General features: G+C 40.0%; 1 protein-coding gene across 3 annotated transcripts in view; it reads left to right on the top strand.

Annotated features, from left to right (window-relative positions):
• The first annotated feature begins 1298 nt into the window (after nucleotides 1-1298).
• Nucleotides 1299-6000, top strand: part of LOC121862085 — a 74642-nt gene continuing 69940 nt past the window's right edge. The window contains exon 1 of one of the 3 annotated variants that reach the window (XM_042360027.1): nucleotides 1299-1470. The gene's annotated coding sequence lies outside the window, so the exon portion shown is untranslated. The remainder of the gene's footprint in view (nucleotides 1471-6000) is intronic. The other 2 variants (XM_042360026.1, XM_042360024.1) reach the window with 2 other exon arrangements.

Below are 6000 nucleotides of genomic sequence, written 5' to 3'. Positions count from 1 at the left end.
AGTAAGTCAATAATATTCCTTGATACACACTTTAATTAGTGTTACGGTCGGGTTTTAGGAACTAATTAAGTTGTCTAGAGTAAAGTAAACAATTTTCACCTCTGGGTGCCAGGTTCGAACCGAGCACTAGAAGCTTAACTCTTCACCACACCTGGGTCTCAGACAGACAGCTTTCAATCGGATTCCCGGCACAACGGTGTCGTCAAAATATCAGAACCTGTAACATATACAGGTAAATTAATATAAACACATGTTTACATTAATTCACCTGTGTATATTACAGGTTCTGATATACTGCCCGGGGGTAATTTTCATAACATTAAATTCATTATCACCTACAGTACTTATGACTATACCTACAAGAGATTAATCGTGAAGTTGGTGCCCCTATTAATTTGTATATCCTATTCAATACCATATGTAGTGAACATTTTTATTAATTGATTAGCAATTGTTGTGACAGTAATGTTTTTCAAAGGGATGCTTTAGGAAATCTAGTCGGAGGACCGAGGACACATTACTGTAAGAATGCACTGATTTCTTTTGAATGTTTTAGGCAAAGGTCCAACACATTTTCACAAAAGGAGCAGGGGAATGATTTATTAGGTTTTCCCACCTCATGGCAAGTTTTAACGAAATGGGTGACATCTTTCTTCATGTGTGGCCAAAAAATATATATATATTTGAAAGCTTTGAAAGCTAGCTATAAGTTTTGACTGAGCGCCGTATGCGCTGCCAGTAAAAGGCCCACTCACACTTACGTCATCTTGTTCTGACGTGCATTGTTCCTGGGAGGGAGGAGCCACAGGACTTGTACTGTTCGTGAACGACTGATTTACCGAGATCTGTGTCGGTCCGGACAGTACACAACCTAACTTGAATAATGTACATTTGTAGCCCGTTAAATTTGGTTGTTCAATACCTCTCAAATAATATAAATAACACACACAAAATAAAATTTTCGATGGCGCATGTTACTCATTCGTCTTAAAATGGCCGTCCTTTTCTGTCATCGGTTCGATGCAAAACTTTCCGGTTAATTTATTTGGAATTGGCTAGATTTACCAGAAAAGGGCTAATATAGCAACACTGCCAATGTAGCAGCCGACACTCGCACTATCGCAGTCGAGTTGCGCGCGCAGTGGTGGTTGGCAGTTGTCAGGAGTGCTATGCATAATTTAGCGTGGGATTAGTTGCAACAATTAGGGAGAAACGCCTGGCAAAATCATCTCAGCCGGCTCCTCACGTAGTCTAATGTCCTCAACCCAGCATTCAGAGCTCATTACAGCCTGGGAGTCGCGTATTAAATGATGATAAAAATTCCGAATTGACTCCCACTCGCCAGCTCGCCTTGGGACTTGGGGAGGGAGCGTCATCGTGCTTGAGGAAGGCAGGACAAGCAGGAGTTACAGTCCGAGTTTCAGTGTCGTACATAAGGATTTACCTACGTTGGCGCATAAGCGATCATACGTGAGTACAGACATTGTTTCACTGATTCTCGACACCGGTCGCTTCGTCTAACGCGTTGTTTAAGTGTGGGTATATTATTGTGATTACATTGTCACTGAGACGTTGTCTTAATACACGTGTTAGATCAGGTCTCTCTCTTCTATAGTGCCGCTATTTTGTCATGTCGTCATCTTGTCGACCTTTATTCGTGGATATCATACCTCATAAGTATCTCTGGTAGGCCATGCTTTTTCTTTCCCTATACTAGTGGTCCCAACCAGTCGTGACGCCCGCGGAACCATATTATGGAGCCCGCAAGAGTTTATTAGAAAATTGTGAATTATTTGGAATTCTTTGCAAGAGTGAAATTAATTGAATTATGTAAAAAATTGATACAATTTATAGTTTGAGAGAGAGATGGGGTGGGGTGAAGGAACTGCGCGTTTGTACCGAGTCAGCCATGTACTGGACGCGTGTATTTACCCCAGACCAGACCCAACCCAGAGACACAATCAAGACTCCCACCAGTAGCAGCAAGGATTACCATAGATCCTGCTGATTTTTACTACAGAGTTATCAATATTACCCTAGAACTGTGAGACAATTTCCCTAAAGACTACCTTAGTTTTCCTGTGTGTACAATAGAATATACAGTATTATGATATAAGTAGTACATTTGTTATACCAGGGTAGTACTGGAGCCTTCTCTAATCACCACTTGGCAAATGCGTCATGCGCATATAAGAACATAAGAAAATAAGGATTCTGCAATAGGCCGGTTGGCCTATGCATGGCAGCTCCTGTCGAGAGTTACTACCACTCTCTATCATCCATAAATCTATCTAGCCTCCTTTTAAAAATTTCCAGCGTTCCAGCACTTACTACAAACTTGCTAAGCTTGTTCCACTCGTCCACCACCCTATTTGTGAACCAGTTCCTTCCTATCTCCCTCCTAAACTTAAACTTATCCAACTTGAATCCGTTGCTCCGAGTCCTATCCTGATCGGATATTATAAGAACTTTATCTATATCTCCTCTATTAATTCCTTTCACCCACTTAAATACTTCTATCATATCTCCCCGCACTCTTCGTCTTTCTAGGGAATGCAAGTTTAGTTTCTTTAATCTATCTTGATATGGAAGGTTTCTAAGTCCCGAAATCATTTTCGTCATTCTTCGCTGCACCGACTCCAGTGAATTGATATTAATTCTATAATAAGGGCACCAGAACTGAACCGCATAATCGAGGTGCGGCCTGACTAGCGCAAGATGTAGTTGCAATAAGGCCTCTTTACTCTTATTACTTACACTTCTAGATATAAAACCTAATACTCTGTTTGCCTTATATCGAACATTAACGCACTATTTTCTAGGCCATAGGTCCGGGCTTACAAGTACCCTGTAAGTCTCTTTCACCTTAACCCACCACTAATTCAATTAAGAATGCCTGACATTAGTCATTACTAATGGCAGATTGTGAAAGTGTTCGGTAGTATCAATACTTGCTTACTGGCCACTCTACATTATGAACGTCAATGGCAAAAGGGTCACTATCTCTTACGTGTTTAAGACTGATGAAATCACTTAAGATCTCATATAACATTTTTTAACATAACCATGCAAATATTGAAGCATAGGTTTGTCACTCTGAAACAACTTATTCAACTCATTTGTCCTATGCAACCGTACTTGCATAAATTGCAAATGAGCTTTAATGAATGGATTGTTCAGGTTAGTGAGAATACTTTCCGTTACATATGATGGATCTCGCCTTGCACTGATGATTGCTGTGAAATACAGCTTCAAAGCTTCCCATTGTTCTAAAAATCTACTGAGACACGTTTCCAGGGACAACCATCGTGTCTGCCCAACACTCAAAAGTTCGTGAGGAGATATATCAAGAAAGTGTTAAAATTCTTTAATTCATGCCTACGTAAACTTGATCTACTGAAGTGAGAGTATACATTTCTACACAAATCTTTTAAAGAAGTTGAGAGTTTTAGGCATGCATGTGATTCACACAAATGCTTCATATGACAGTTACATTTAACAGAAAGTATGTGAGGCAGATCTGCTTTTATTAGAGAAGTCACACTTTTATGTTCTCCGAACATAACGTTATATGTGTCAGAGGAAAATCCTATTATGTTATCTAGAGGAATCTTCTTTCCTTCAAAGGACATTTTGATTGCACCATACAGAGATTCTGCATCACATTTTTCTTTAGACACCATTTAGTAAAAAGAGTTTACTACTTCGCACTTCTCATAATTAAAATAAGAAACACAAATTGCCAATTGGTTTTCAGTGCTAACATCTGTGGTTTCATCCGGGATACTGCTGAATTTGGCTTCTTTTAACCGATTGACTAGATCTCTAGAGAAATAAAGTCCTAATACCTACCTCAAGATATTTGTACATTTGGTTGAGACATTACTAGTTGCTGTAATTTCATAGTTTCCATTCAATTTTTAGGGCTAGTGGCTTTAATGAGATCAACTAAAGGCTGTGAAATGGTAAATGGCTAATTATGTTTAGCTATAAACGCACAAACACGATTCTGTTAACATGGAATACTTTTGGCTCTGAATATTTGTCTGAAAAAGATTAACAATCCTCTTTTGAGATGGGCCTACACTGCTTAATCTTTTGTGTGATGCACTTTTGCTGTGTCTCTAATCCTGATATGCTGCACTGAACTGTAGTTGAGTGAATTGAACACTAAGGTTTGGTACTTTCCTGTGCCGGTGGTGTTAGCCAGCTCCAGAGCAGGGCCGTTGCTAGACCTTCAGGACATTGGGGGCTTAGCCATGAGTTCTATAAAACCAAGAGAGCCGAAGGCGCAAGTTTTTTGGGGGGTCCGGGGGGCCTGGTACCATTGGATTTTTTTGAATTTACATTGTCTTTGACAACATTTTCTGCCATCTGAAGGCAGTTAAAAGATGAAACCAAACGGTCTAAAATACAGCAAAAAAAAAAAAATATTAAATAGATTTTTTAGACAATTCCTGGGATGTGTATAATGTAAATAGTAGGCCAATGTGTGTTAAGTTTGTGTAACTTGTGTGCTGTATATGGTGATTAATGCGTGTAGATTGTTATTGTTTTGTTGGAGTGCCTGTGTTTGTGTGTGTAGTATGTTACCAGTGTAATGAGACATGTGAGCATGCTGATTGGGTGTTAACATTAGTTAATGCATTAAATGTTGCAAAAGTAAATTTGACATGTTCGATCCCTTCACAAACTTCATCACTGTTTACCACACCAGGCACACCTTTAGTTTTTTGGAGGGGGGAGCAAATCTGTTGATGACTTCATATGTTCAATGCCATCCAGTGTATTCTTTTCAATGGACAGAACTGCCAGGTGATTGAGTCTGTCCTGTCCCATGGTGCTCATTAACCATGTGCGTAGATATCTCAAGGCACTGAAAGATTGCTCACAGCTGCAGCTGCTGACAGGAATGGTCAGTGTCACATGAAAGATGGCTTTCAGAGTTGGAAACATATCATAATCGAGCAACCTGTATACACTGAGCATGTCAGGAGTGGTACTTGTCTCCTTTTTCCTAGCTAGAAAATTCTTAGCAACCAGAATTTCCTCTGATTTCATCTGGATTTTGTAGTTTATAGCAACTTTTCTTAAGAACTCTTCAGAGAGGAAAGTCGCAGAGGCTGGGTGACAAACCTGGATACCTTTCATGAGATCAGCTCCCACACCAGTAAATCGGTGGTCAAGCTCATTCATCAAGGCAGGGAAAATACAAGTTCCTTTTCAGAAGTTCTGCATTGCCGAGGTTGGAACTTGTTCCACCACATACTCCTCCATCTTCTTTTGTTTGTGTCTTGGACCCCTCAGTTCCTGGATGTGCTTAGTTTCACGTATGGCTTTTGCTTTCATGTGTAGATCTTCAGCCATTTCATCAGTGCATTTTCTCTCGGTGTGTCATTGATATCACCTTTGAATTGCAGTGCTTGGGTTAAGTCCACTATTTCCCTTTGAAGAAATTTATGGAATCCCTCTGTGGTGGAAAGCAAGCTCTGGACCTGCACAGTTTTGCTCTAAGACCCACTACTATGGCTGTTCCAATCTCCTCAAAGCACTGTGTAACAGCAGTACTCATCAGGAGTAGTTATTGATAAATTAAGGACACTTATATAAAATTCATTTGATATGGATGGAAGTAAATCCTGAATTTAAAACATAATTTATTCTTGAAACGATTCGGGGCTAGACAAAAAACATTTGGGGCTAAAGCCCCGAAGCCCTCCCCTGACGACGGCCCTGTCCTGAAGTCCTTGCTCTGCAGCCACTCATAACGAAACTTTTGAGTATGAGTAATTGTACGCCTCTTGCTTGTAGACGGTTGCTCACGCTCGTCATCAGTTATAGTCGTCTTCCTCGTCACTGTTATTTCCTTTTGAAGCCACACACACACACACACACACACACACACACACACACACACACACACACATACATATACACACACACACACACATACATACATATATATATATATATATATATATGCAAATAAATCACTGTAGG

The sequence above is a fragment of the Homarus americanus genome, unplaced genomic scaffold (genome assembly GCF_018991925.1).
Source record: "Homarus americanus isolate GMGI-L3 unplaced genomic scaffold, GMGI_Hamer_2.0 scaffold25013, whole genome shotgun sequence".
Lineage (NCBI taxonomy): Eukaryota > Metazoa > Arthropoda > Malacostraca > Decapoda > Nephropidae > Homarus > Homarus americanus.
This window is presented reverse-complemented; position numbering and strand designations above follow the sequence as displayed.